Here is a 13,172-nt window from a genome sequence, read left to right as displayed (position 1 = left end):
AAAAACATATTTACAACTGGGAACGTGTAGTCTAGGCAAGTAGCACAAAGAAATGAGTTCTTCCTCTTCCTTTAAAAATGTATTTGGAGTTCAGGATGCCCTCTGAGCTGAATTATGCTTAGGAGTCAATCTCACAGCCTGAGCATAGATTTCTAACAATTTCCAGAGACGGTGTTAAAAGTCATAGCATGCACATAATTTTGAATAGGCAACGTGAGCGGAAAGAGTAGTTAGAGCTTTTCAATAGAACTTAATTGTCCTCAACCTGTGAATACATAATTATATAATTTGTTATGATGAACTTTCATTTTTAGACTTCTATGGTGGGGCTCATTAATGCTTCACAGTTGTGTGAAAAATAGTACAGAATTCTGTCTTTTATTAATCCACATCATGAGCTCCTAAATATACGCTAATGTCTTGGTCTGATTATTAATAAATCACCTTCATTGGTACATTATGCAAATTTGAAATAGAAAATGTCACGAAGAAAAACATTTAAGATGCTATTTCAGTACAGTCATTTAAAAAGAGAATACCAATAAAACATTAATACAATTTTCCTATGTGGACAAGAGGAAAAAAATAAATGAAAATGTTTAGTATTTTTGCTTTTAAGGGCATATACTAGATGGAGATAATAATACAAATGCATAAAATACTTGGATCTGATAAGGTCTGTTTAATAGTTGGTAAAAGTGAGACTGGACTTATTCTGATGTCAGGAATATGAGTGATTGCTATTTTTTCTTTTAAAAATATTTTTTTCTTTTAAAAATATTAAATAATTTTAACAATTCTGTTTGGCATAGTCAGTGGTTTTTAGATTCATGCAAATATTTAGCACTTTCAAAGCTCTTCCTTTAGTCTTAACTCTTAAGACCTTTTATTTGAGTCATTTCATTTTTTTCTGAAGAAAGAAAATCTGATAAAGAATCATTATTAGCAGCAAACTCTGCTTTGCCTTGCCTGAAAATACCTTCATTTTGGCTTCATTTCAAAAGATCTCTTCAATGGGCATTGAGTTCTGGGCCTATAGCCATGTTCTGTTAGCCCACTGAAGACGTTATCCACTGTCTTCTGATTCTGTTGTTACTGAAAAAAGTCAGTTACTAGACACTTTGAGGTTAATCTATTTTTTTCTTCTACTTTTAAGGTTTTCTTTTATTTATTTATTTTTTGGTGTTTTATAGTTTTACTATGATGTATATAAGTGTAGATTTATTATTCTTTAACTTACTTGGGATTTGGGGGACTTCCTAAGTCTGTGAGTTGGAGTCTTTGATCAGTTCTGGAAAGTTTTCAATCATTACCTTGTCTAAGCCTGCTTCTGCCACATTTTCTCTTTTCTTGTCTTTTGGAGTACTGCTTTTATTTTAGACTTTCTCACATGTCTTCCATGTCACTTAAAGTCTTTTTCATATTTTTCATTTAATTTTCTTTTTTTCTATTGCATTTGGGCAATTTCTTCATCTCTGTCTCCCAGTTCACTAAACTGTACTTCTGCTATGTCAAATAGACTATTAAATGTGTCCACTTTATCTTTAGTTACTCTTTGTACATACTTGTTCTCTGTATATATTTTCAAGGTTGACTTTTATTCACATTTTATATAGTTATTTTATAGTCTATGCCTGGTAATTTCAGTATCTGAAGTCCTTTTGAACATGTTTCTGCTATCACTGATTCTCACTAATGGTGTGTCATTTTCTTCTGTGGTTGTTGTTGTTTTTTTTTTTTAAATGTGAGGTGCTCAGGGTGGCTGGGTGGCTCAGTCAGTTAAAGCATCCAGCTCTTGGTTTTGGCTAAAGTCATGATCTCAGGGTCATGGGATGGAGCCCTGTATTTATATGTAAATACTCTGCAAGCAAATCTCTCTCTATATTTTTAAAGATTTATTTATTTATTTATTTATTCATGAGAGACACATAGAGAGAGGCAGAGACACAGGCGGAGGAAGAAGCAGGCTCCATGCAGGGAGCCTGATGTGGGACTCGATCCCAGGTCTCCAGGATCACGTTCTGAGCTGAAGGCAGATGCCCAATCGCTGAGCCACCCAGGCTTCCTAAATCTATATATTTTATAAACAGACTACTTTTTTTTTTTAATTTTTTTAAATTTATTTATGATAGGCACACAGTGAGAGAGAGAGAGGCAGAGACACACAAGGCAGAGGGAGAAGCAGGCTCCATGCACCGGGAGCCCGATGTGGGATTCGATCCCGGGTCTCCAGGATCACGCCCTGGGGCAAAGACAGGCGCCAAACCGCTGCGCCACCCAGGGATCCCAACAGACTACTTTTTAATAGAAATTTTTAGTCGAGTGCTTACCAAATATCTAGGTGATTATTTTATAGATGTCTATAATTTTATTTTATTAAATAGAAGAATATCATTGTTCTACAATGCATTTAGCGTTTGAACCACTAATCTGTTGGTTTACATTCATTTCAGCTGATTAGTGAGATTATACTAAATAATAATTTCAAAATCTCTATGATTTACAACAATAAATATTTACAGTTTACTCTCATATCATGTTAGTAGCTGCAGGTTAACTGCTGCTGTATTGCTCCAGGGTGAAGTTCAGTTTCAGGTCTGCTCCATGTATTTTCTCATTCCGATACCCTATTTGGAACATGTCTTTCTCACGGCCGGCAGCACACGACTAAGAGATTGACACCAAATTTGATGTTACACTCAAATTTATTTTATTTTATTTTTTTAAACTTTTATTTTTTTTTTTTAATTTTATTTATTTATTCATGAGAGACACACAGAGAGAGAGGCAGAGACACAGGCAGAAGGAGAAGCAGGCTCCATGCAAGGAGCCTGACATGGGACTTGATCCTAGGTCTCCAGGATTAGGCCCTGGACTGAAGGCAGTGCTCTAAACTGCTGAGCCACCTGGGCTGCCCTCAAATTTAAAGTCGTTAACATGTGGCTTATAAACCATTGACTAGATCAAGTTATATGGCTGAGAGTAATAATACAATCTACCACAGTCTTCAAAGATCTGTTGAATACCTTATTCATGTTTGAGGTTGCTCTTAAATCTCTCTGAGAAAATAAGGATGTTAGCCTAAAATCCTCATCAGCAATCTTTGACAACATAAATGTCTAACCAGCTAGGCTAAAGGTAAAATAAAAATCAACATCAAACCTATCTCTCATTCTAGGTCAGTGCTGATACATATTCTGTGGGGAAAATCATCATGTCTGTGAGTGCTTTAACTCATTTGGAAAAAGAACGTCTTATTCTCAGAAATGTATAATTAGTTAAACACTAGGCATGAGAGATTCTCATTGGAGTTAAAATTGGATAATTATAATAAAAAGTTTTGTTGAAAAATGTTATTCTTTTTTTAAAAAAGATTTTATTTATTTATTCATCAGGGACACACAGAGAAAGGCAGAGACACAGGCAGAGGGAGAAGCAGGCTCCCCACAGGGATCACAACCTGAGCCAAAGGCAGACAGACTCCCAACCACTGAACCATCCAGGTGCCCCCAAAAATGTTATTCTTAAAATCATTTAAGAATAGCAAACTTGTAGGGTATCTCAACATAGCAGATGGGAGTTACAGGATATTTCTCAATTACAGTACAGGATCACATATTACAGTTTCTGTTTATGTTGGGATTATATCACAAATGCTAGATTGAATGATCATTTCCTGGAATCATAGAATATTAGATTTGAAAAGATCTGAAAAGTATGTATTTCTGAATTTTATTGTATTGACACATTTTTTTTTTTTAGTTGCAATCATAGTAGGTATGTGAGGTATGTCAAAATCACCATTCATGGCAAGCAGCTATTATTAGCAAAAGTTAAAATACAGATGATTACAAAAGATATACTCACATTTGTTGCCCCATATCTTCACTTTCATGAACTTGCATTCTGATTTTTTTTTCTTTTTTGAGGGTGGTTCATAGAAGTTACAGCTAGTCTGACAAGAATTTGCATAACCCTGAGTACACAATGGCTATTTGTTTCAAATGTATCATCCCCTGGGGAAAAAAAAGAAAAAAACAAAACAAAACAGTTGAATAACATTGGTTCAACAGTATATAGTTCAACTCTCTACTTTTCTCAGAACTTGTAATGAAGAGAATAATTTATCTAGTCAAACAATTATAGATACTTAGCAAAATCTATAACCTCGACTACCTTGCTTCCAGAACAAGGACAATGAAAGACCATTTATTTTCTCAACAGCCAAATTAAGAAATTTGGGCTGAGGCAGGAAAGGATTGTCAAGGAATTTGCCTTCTTTTTCTAATCTTTAGTTTTAGTTCCCAAAGGAAAGGAAAAGCACCAGAGAAACAGAGCGCAGAGCATAGATTTAGTATGTTATTTGTGCTTTTAGAACATTCTTTTTCAAATCTATTTGATTGAATATTTGATTGCAACTCACAATAAGGAACAGTTTATTTTATTTTTTTTTTTTTAAATTTTTTTAACTTTTATTTATTTATGATAGTCACAGAGAGAGAGAGAGAGAGAGAGAGAGAGAGAGAGAGGCAGAGACACAGGCAGAGGGAGAAGCAGGCTCCATGCACCGGGAGCCCGATGTGGGATTCGATCCTGGGTCTCCAGGATCGCGCCCTGGGCCAAAGGCAGGCGCCAAACCGCTGCGCCACCCAGGGATCCCTAAGGAACAGTTTAAATGAAAACGTAGGACACACTCTTACCCTTCCCCGCAAAGGAAACCAAAATTTCACAAAGCAATTTCTTGTCCACACTAGATATGACCTCTGACCTTTATCTTCTATTCCATTCTAGCCTATTTCATTAAAAAATGAAATTGATTTTTAAGTCAGCATAAAAAATACTGTTCTAGAAAGTAGGAGACACGTTTCAATCTGTTGAAAAACTCCAAAGTTACTGGCTTTGCTCAAATAGTGTCACTCACAGAATAACAGATGTCTCGTATTTATCTGAACTACTGGTACAGTATCTCATACTTCAGAACAGAATCTGTTGAATCTTTTCCTCCCTGGAACACCTGCTCATTATCATATCGCTCAGATTCCAAGACTCCTTGTTTTTCACATTGTAACATCTCTGATTTCAAGATGTATCCTAAAAAAAAATCAGTGGGGTGGCATAGCTTAATTGGCAGTGTTTTTCTGTTTAGAGTAACATGAAATAATGAGTGAGTCTCAAAGTCCATGATGTCTGAGTGTGTCCATGAAATACATTAATAATACTGATCGTATAGGCCAAACTCTACTGCTTATTCATTTCAAAGTATCCAGCTGATCAGAATAGCTTTTTTTTTCTTTTTTTTTTTTTTGATGTCATGTTAAGTAAACATAATGAGTGCATAAGATTTGCTTAAGCAAAAACCCTAAGTCCTGGGATCCCTGGGTGGCGCAGTGGTTTAGCGCCTGCCTTTGGCCCAGGGCGCGATCCTGGAGACCCGGGATCGAATCCCACGTCAGGCTCCCGGTGCATGGAGTCTGCTTCTCCCTCTGCCTGTGTCTCTGCCTCTCTCTCTCTCTCTGTGACTATCATAAATAAATAAAAATTAAAAAAAAAAAAAACAAAAACAAAAACAAAAAACCCTAAGTCCTGGTCTGGAAGGAAAAATGACTTACAAACCGGGAAAGCTTTCTCATGTGCTTTGTTGGCAGGGTTTATGATCTTTGCTTTTCCTCTGGTGACCAGCACATACTTTTCTTCTCATCACCGCGGGGGGTGGGGGTGTGTGGGGGGGAAGAGTTCTGGTTAAAAAGGAAGGCAGAAGGTATGTCCAAAAGTTAAGGTACTTAGGGAAAAAAAGAAAAAAAAAGGAAAAAGGAAAAAGCACTAATCTTTATTTTAAAAATGGAACAGATTGCCAAAATCCTGTGTATCTGTTTAAACTGCCACCAACCTAACACGTTGTAAAACTTAATGACTGTAGAACTGGCACGAAGGATGCTGAAGGCGACTAGGAACAAAAATAAGTTTGCTAGGCTATTTTCATCCCAGCGTGACTGAAACGCAGCATCGCTTCCTCAAAACTAAAAACCTCTAATGAGGAAAACAGTAAATTAAACGCCACAATTAACGTGCTACTAGAAATCGGAACAATTAGTTACTGCTTTTTAAGCCAGACACCATGATGCCTTTTTGACACGCGGGTGACATGCGCGTGCCTCCGTGCCTCCGAGTCTCTAGGCCTCTGAGTCTCTGGGCATTCGGCCTCCGGGTCCCCGCCCCGTCTCCGGGTCTCTGGGCCTCCATGCTTGAGGGTCTCTAAGCCTCTGGGTCTCCTGGCCTCCGGGTCTCTAGGCCTCTGGGTCTCCCGGCCTTTGGGTCTCTAGGCCTCTAGGCCTCTAGGTCTCCCGGCCTTTGGGTCTCTAGGCCTGCCTCTGGGTCTCCGGGTCTCTGTGCGTCCAAGTCTCCAGGCCTCTGTGCCTCTGGGTCTGTAGGCCTCTGGGTCTCCTGGCCTCTGGGTCTCTAGGCCTCTGGGTCTCTGTCTCTGTGCCTCCGGGTCTGTAGGCCTCTGGGTCTCTAGGCCTCTGGGTTTCCTGGCCTCCGTGCCTTCCAGCCCCTGGGTCTCCGGGCCTCCAGGCCGGGTCTCTGTGCCTCCAGGTCTCTAGGCCTCTGGGTCTCCTGGCCTCCAGGTCTTTGGGCCTCCATGCCTGCGGGTCTCTAAGCCTCGGGGTCTCCCGGCCTCCGGGTCTCTGGGCCTCTGGGTCTCCCGGTCTCTAGGCCTCTGGGTCTCCTGGCCTCCGGGTCTATGGGCCTCCATGCCTGCGGGTCTCTAAGCCTCGGGGTCTCCCGGCCTCCGGGTCTCTGGGCCTCTGGGTCTCCCGGTCTCTAGGCCTCTGGGTCTCCTGGCCTCCGGGTCTATGGGCCTCCATGCCTGCAGGTCTCTAAGCCTCGGGGTCTCCGGGCCTCTGTGCCTCCGGGTCTGTAGGTCTCTGGGTCTCTGGGTCTCCCGGCCTCGGGGTCTCTAAGCCTCTGGGTCTCCTGGCCTCTGTGCCTCCGGGTCTCTGGGCCTCCATGCCTGCGGGTCTCTAAGCCCCTGGGTCTCTAGGCCTCTGGGGCCTCCGGGCCTCCGGGCCTTCCGGCCTCACGGCGCGGTCGTGGGATCCCGAGCCCTGCCCAGGCGCCGCGCGGTGCAGTCTCCTCGGATTAGGCGGGGCCCTGTGAGGCGGGTCCAGGAGGCCTCCCCACGCAGGTCGCAGGCAATCCCGCGGCGCAGACAGCTGCTCCCGCGCCGCCGCCGCCCGGCCCGGCCCGGCCCGCAGGGGGGCGCCGCCGCCGCCGCCGCCTCCTCCGCGCGCGGGCACGTGACGGGAAGGTGGGGCTGGGCTGGAGCCCGCGAGCGGGGGCGTGGCCTGCGGGGGCGTGGCCTGCGGGGGGCGGGCGCTCGGACGGGAAGGCTCGCGGCGGCCCCAGGCGCCCGGAGCGGCGGCGACGCGGCGGATGACAGCATTAGGGCGCGACGCGCTCGGGGCCGGGCGGCGGCGGGAGCGGTCGTGCGAGCGCCTGCAGCGGTAGTTGTGTCCGCGGCTGTGGCCGCAGCCGGGGTCGGCGGGATCGGCGGACGGGGGCAGCGCGGGCTCGGGCTTCCCGGCCCCTCGCGGCAGAGCCGGCAGCGCCGCGCCCCAGCCGCCGCCCGCCACAGCCGCCGGAGGGAGTTGGGGTCCGCCGGGCGCGGGCAGGGCCCCGGCACCCCGCCTCCGCGCCTCCCCGGGGGCTCCGCTCCGGTGAGTGTGTGTGTCGTCCGCCCCGCGCCCGGCGGACGGGGGCTCCCGGGGCTCCCGGGGCTCCCGGGGCTCCCGGGGCTCTCGGGGACGCCGGGCTGTCGCGCAGCCGCCCTTGCGGGGCCGCGGGGCTCGGGGCCGGGCGGAGAGCCGGGCCCTGGGCGCCGCGGCAGGCGGGACGCGGCGGGAGGGCGCTGGCCTCCTCTCCCCTCCGCTCCCCTCCGCTCCCCTCTCCTCCCCTCTCCTCCCGCTGCTTCCCTCCCCTCCCCTCCCCTCCTCTCCCCACGTCTCCCGTCCCTTCCCCTCCTCTCCCCTCCTCTTCTCTCTTCTCCCCTCCGCTCCTCCCCTCCTCTCCGCTCCCCTCCTCTTTTCTCCCCTCCGCTCCCCTCTCCTCCCTCCCCTCCTCTATGCTCCTCTCCGTTCCCCTCTTCTCCGCTCCCCTCCTCTTCTCCCCTCCACTCCCCTCCCCTTCTCTTCTCCCCTCCCGTCTCCTCCCCTCCCCTCCCTCCTCTCCTTTCCTTGTCGGAAATGACAGAGGATCTGCTCTCCTCCTTAAACAGATGGGGAGAGTTACCCACCTGATGATGGTGTCGAGCATATTTGCATTGGAATTAATGAAGTTTTTTGCCTTTCTAGTGCTGCAGGTCCCGAGTGACTTCTCCTTACGAGAATACCCTTCGTAGGGTAGGACTGTTCGTTTTTTTTTTTTTTTTTTTTTTTTTTTTTTGAACTTTCCCTGAAACGTAGCCTCCAATTAGTGCCAGCCTTAGGTCTTTGCAGATAATCTTTTAAAAGTTGTTATCAAAAAAAAAAAAAAAAAAAAGTTGTTGTCATCGTCTTAGCCTCAAATTAGTGCCAACTTTAGGTCTTTGCAGATAATCGTTTAAAAGTTGTTGTTATAAAAAAATAAGTTGTCATCATTTTAACTTAGCCTCAAATTAGTGCCAACTTTATTTAGGTCTTTGCAGATAATCGTTTAAAAGTTGTTGTCATCGTTGTAACTTAGCCTCCAGTTAGTACCAGCTTTAGATCTTTGCAGATAATCGTTTAAAAGTTGTTGTTTGTTGGTTTTTTTGTTTTTGTTTTTTGTTTGTTTTGGGGTTTTTTTGCCTCCTTTAGAACTCCAAGGAAAGCAAGGGTGGTAAAGGGACTCGGGTGAATTGCCCGTTAGATCTTCCTCATTCCATCAGGTGTCCTTTGAAGTTGTCCTGCGGCGGGACTGTGGTTCAGTTTTTAATGCTTTGCTGGAGCTAGAACCCGTCTTGCGGTGAAAACGAGATCATGCTAGTTTTATAAAATCAGGTTGGGGGGAAAGGAGAATAAGGATATGCAGTTTCTCCTTTATAGGAATACAGCTGGTTTCAAGTCCTTCTTGCCCTCCATCTCCCCCGCCTCCCCCTTTTTTTATAGCAACGGTGTGTGGAACGACTACAGTGTACCTGCTCAAAGTACCGGGAGAGGGAATAGATGAAACACAAGAACTACCTTTTAGGTCTTTAATTATGGAGATTAGGTTGTTGCGGTCGAATTCCAAATTCCACGCGAGCCGTTTGAGCCACAGCGCGTTGTACACAGCTGCTTAGAGATGGTTGTTTAATTAAAAATGGTCATGGTTTATTTCTCTCTTGTTGCATATTAATATAGTATCCGATCTGGGAAGCGCGCTGTTGTCCCTTTTCAGTTAGAGTATCCTTACATGTTAGAGGCAAATATATTTCTTACAGCAGCACATGTATGGCACTGGGGAATTTGGCAAGATCTCGTTTCTTTGTTCATTTTTAAATTGAAAGCCCGTATACTGGTGGGGATAAATACACAATTCTGTGTGATGAAGTTATGTTTTAGTTTTGATTTAAGAAAAAAAAAAGATACGATGACGATTTCACCAAATCTGCATTACAAAAGGATCAGTCTTGTTAAAAGACAAATTACAGAATTTCTTTAGCCACTGCTCTAAGTACATTTAAGCGTGTTTTGGTTTATAAATAATCCTTCAAGAGCAGATTACTTGGAGCATGAGTGACAAAATAAGGGATTGATACTTAGATGTAGTTTTCTGATTTTGTGGAAAATTCTTTCCCTAATAGCAATACCTGAAGTATTATATTTGGATATAATATATAAAGATGAACACATTTATGGCAATGATCTTGGAGCAGCAGGGGATTCAAAAGTAGAAGGCTTATTCTTATGAATATGATGTACGTGTAATCCATAAATGCAACTTGAAGTCTCTGAATATGCGTTAATGGATGTGGCTGGACAGGTTGTGGCTTAACTGGACCAATTGTGTCTAAAGTATTTTCTCGTGGATGAGACTCAGGAAGGGATATTTGGACTAGGGTGTAGATGTAGATTTCACATTAGTGTGTGAAATTGAAAGATTTTTAGATTTTTTTCTTTCTTTTTAAGATTTTATTTATTTGACAGAGTATTAGCAAGGGGAGCAGCAGGCAGAAGGAAAAGGAGAAACAGACTCCCTGCCAAGCAGAGAGCCTAATGCCTCAATGTGGGGCTCAGTCCCAGGACCTTGGGATCATGACCTGAGCCCAAGGCAGATGCTCAACCAACTGAGCCACCTAGGTGCCCTAGATCTGTCTGTCCTTCTACTTTGGTTTCTCACTTCCTCATATTTCTTTGAAGGCATGAAGTTAAAGGTCTCACATGGGAGACAGGATAGAAGGAATTTTTCCTCCCTGAAAAATGTTATCAAGTATGCAAAGGAGAAGGCTTTCTTCAGAGACCTTGTTGGGAAGGAATCCTTTATCGTAGAACATCACACTCTTATACCTTCATGTTATTTTTACCTTTTTAAGAGATGCAAATCATGTTAAATCGTCTATGATAGCAATGATCTTTTTTTTTTTTTTTAGCAATGATCTTTTTGTTGTTGTTGTTCACCATTGACTCTTCAAACGCTTAATAGTTACTGAATGAAAAAAATGTAGTTCCAGGTATATGACAGGAGGACAGAAGAGTGTGTGATAATGTAGTCCAGAATAGATACAAGGAGTGAGATAAGGAAGGATGTTGGATTGGTAGGGAGGGAGCAGTTCCTAATTGGGAAAATTTTTTAGGGGAAGTAATTGTTTTTTTTTTTTTTTTTTTAAGATTTTATTTATTTGAGGGAGAGAGAGAGAGAGAGAGAGCGCGCGAACAGGGATGGGGAGGGTGAGGAAGAAGAACCCGACTCTCCGCTGAGCAGGGAGACCAATGGGGAGCTTGATCTCAGGACTTCAGGATCATGACCTGAGCCACCCAGGGGCCCCTAGGAGAAGTAATTCTTGAGTCAGGTTTTGCTGAAAGCTGTGTATCTGAAGATGAGTGGTGCTTTTAAGGGGATAGAGAGCATGAACGAAAGCATTTACATTGGACGGGGTAATCATGTGGGATTAATAAGCACAGTGAGGTTTTTTGATGACATTATGAATAATTTCTCTTCTCCCCTTACAACTCTTGCCTCTGCCAGCTGAAAAGATTGGTATCCTGAATAAGAACTAGTTGTGAAGTATTTGAGTTGTGGAAGTGGCAGTGGTATAGTGCAATCAAGAACATCAAACTGGAGGGTCAGAAAGTTTGAATGTGGTTTCTGATTAAATCTCATACAAGCAAGTGCCTTTAGGCAAATTGCTGGGCCTTAGTTTCCTCATTTGTAAAAGGAGGATAATCATCCCATATGGTTGTTGGGAGAATGAAGCTACATAATGTATGTGGAAGTGCCTATATCAATATCTAACACATAGGAGAACTTTACATTAAATTGTTTAAAAAAGATCTTTGTCAGGGGCACCTGGGTGGCTCAGTCGGTTAAACATCTGACTCTTGATTTTGCTCAGGTCATGATCTCAGGGTCCTTGGATTGAGCCCCACATTGGGCTCTGCTGGATGTGGAGCCTGCTTGGATTCTCTCTCTCCCTCTCCCTCTTCCTCTGCCCCTCCCCACCTTGCTTGCTCTATGTGCACACACAGGTGAGCTCGCTCGCGCGTGCTCTCTCTCTCTCTCAAAAAAAATAGATTTTTGTCTTTAGATTATTAAAAAAATATTTTGGTAAATTATGAACTCTAATATCTACTTGACCTTTAAGTTGACCCTTTAAAATACCTTTAAATTTGTAAGTATCAAAATTTTAAATGCTTAATTTTTTTTCAAGCATAATGTTTTCTGATGCAAATGAAGCTTGTTTTGCTTTAATGTTAAAGACTACAAAAAATACTAGATGCCTCAGATATTTAAAGCTTTAAGTAGGGGGCGTGTATGGCTGAAAGTCTGAGCCTTTAGGCCTTTCTTTTCTATAGAATTTGTTTTTGAAGAAATTGCCCATGCCTATCATGCCATCTATTCATTGTTTTTGAAGAAACAGGATTTTCCTGCTATTAAGGAAAAAAAAAATACCCAAAGTATCCACTATATGTTTTTAATAATTCGAGTGACTATAAACTGTGGAGGATCCCTACCTGCTGTGCTTTATTTAGAATTCAGTATTTTTTGAGCAGGCTGATAAGACTTCTGCATCATTTCTTTATCTAAGGTTTTTGCTTCAGTGGCTGTTTGTTCTTTTATGAATCTCAATATTTCATCATACTTTATGAACTCTTTGTAGTGTTTATAATCCGTGGAGCAGTCTGTCTTGTGTATAATATTTGGAAGAGAATTTTATTATTAAAAAGCTAAAAAGAAAAAAAAAAAAGGCTAAAAAGAGTCCTGAGTCTTAAAAGATAAAGAAGCCAGTTATCTATCATCTTCCATGTTCACAAAAAGCTGAAAAAAAGAGGAAATGGTTTAGAGCTTGAAGACTGTTCAGATAAAAAAGGCGAAACTTTTTGATTAGGGTTGTTAAAAACGTGATAGATTCAGAAGGAGATTGGCATAGCTCCTGAAGGTGTCTTAGTAGGTGGTGTTAGTCATGATAATAATAGCTAATATGTGTTGATTACTATGTACCAGTTCCTGGGCAGCCCCGGTGGTGCAGCGGTTTAGCGCCGCCTGCAGCCCAGGGTGTGATCCTGGAGACCTGGGATCAAGTCCCACATGGGGCTCGCTGCATGGAGCCTACTTCTCCCTCTGTCTGTGTCTCTGCCTCTCTCTCTCTCTCTCTCTCTATGTGTCTCTATGAATAAATAAATAAAATCTTTAAAAAAATAAAAAAGTAAAAAAATAAACTTCATCTTTAAAAAAAAAACAAAACAAAAAACAAACTATGTACCAGTTCCTATTTTAGAAGTATTTGCCATGTCATCATATTTAGTCCTCACAATGAGCATCCCCTCCCCATCAGATTATTTTTTTCCTTTTTTAATTTTTTAAAGGTTTTATTTATTTGAAAGGAGGAGGGGAAGGAGAGGTAGAGGGAGAGGGAGAAGCAGCCTCCTTGCTAAGCTTGGAGCCCGACATGGGGCTCAATCCCAGGACCCTGGAATCATGACCTGGGCCAAAGGTGGACACTCAACCCACTGAGCCAC

General features: G+C 43.1%; 1 protein-coding gene and 1 long non-coding RNA gene across 13 annotated transcripts in view; one reads left to right on the top strand and one right to left on the bottom strand.

The window, feature by feature from the left end:
- Window positions 1–7,258, bottom strand: part of LOC102155141 — a 75,615-nt gene extending 68,357 nt beyond the window's left edge. For 4 of the 10 annotated variants that reach the window (XR_005370372.1, XR_005370371.1, XR_005370373.1 and 1 more), the window contains exons 1-2: window positions 5,610–7,257; window positions 3,868–4,016 (exon numbers count right to left, since the gene is read on the bottom strand). This is a non-coding gene — a long non-coding RNA (uncharacterized LOC102155141). Of the gene's footprint in view, window positions 1–3,867; window positions 4,017–5,609 lie in introns of all 10 variants that reach the window. The other 6 variants (XR_005370370.1, XR_005370367.1, XR_005370369.1 and 3 more) reach the window with 3 other exon arrangements.
- A 274-nt stretch (window positions 7,259–7,532) lies between these two features.
- OSBPL8 (oxysterol binding protein like 8) overlaps window positions 7,533–13,172 on the top strand; it is a 143,095-nt gene continuing 137,455 nt past the window's right edge. For 2 of the 3 annotated variants that reach the window (XM_038558500.1, XM_038558499.1), the window contains exon 1: window positions 7,610–7,715. The gene's annotated coding sequence lies outside the window, so the exon portion shown is untranslated. Of the gene's footprint in view, window positions 7,716–13,172 lie in introns of all 3 variants that reach the window. The other variant, XM_038558501.1, reaches the window with a different exon arrangement.

This window comes from Canis lupus, chromosome 15 (genome assembly GCF_011100685.1).
Source record: "Canis lupus familiaris isolate Mischka breed German Shepherd chromosome 15, alternate assembly UU_Cfam_GSD_1.0, whole genome shotgun sequence".
In the NCBI taxonomy this organism is placed as follows: domain Eukaryota; kingdom Metazoa; phylum Chordata; class Mammalia; order Carnivora; family Canidae; genus Canis; species Canis lupus.
This window is presented reverse-complemented; position numbering and strand designations above follow the sequence as displayed.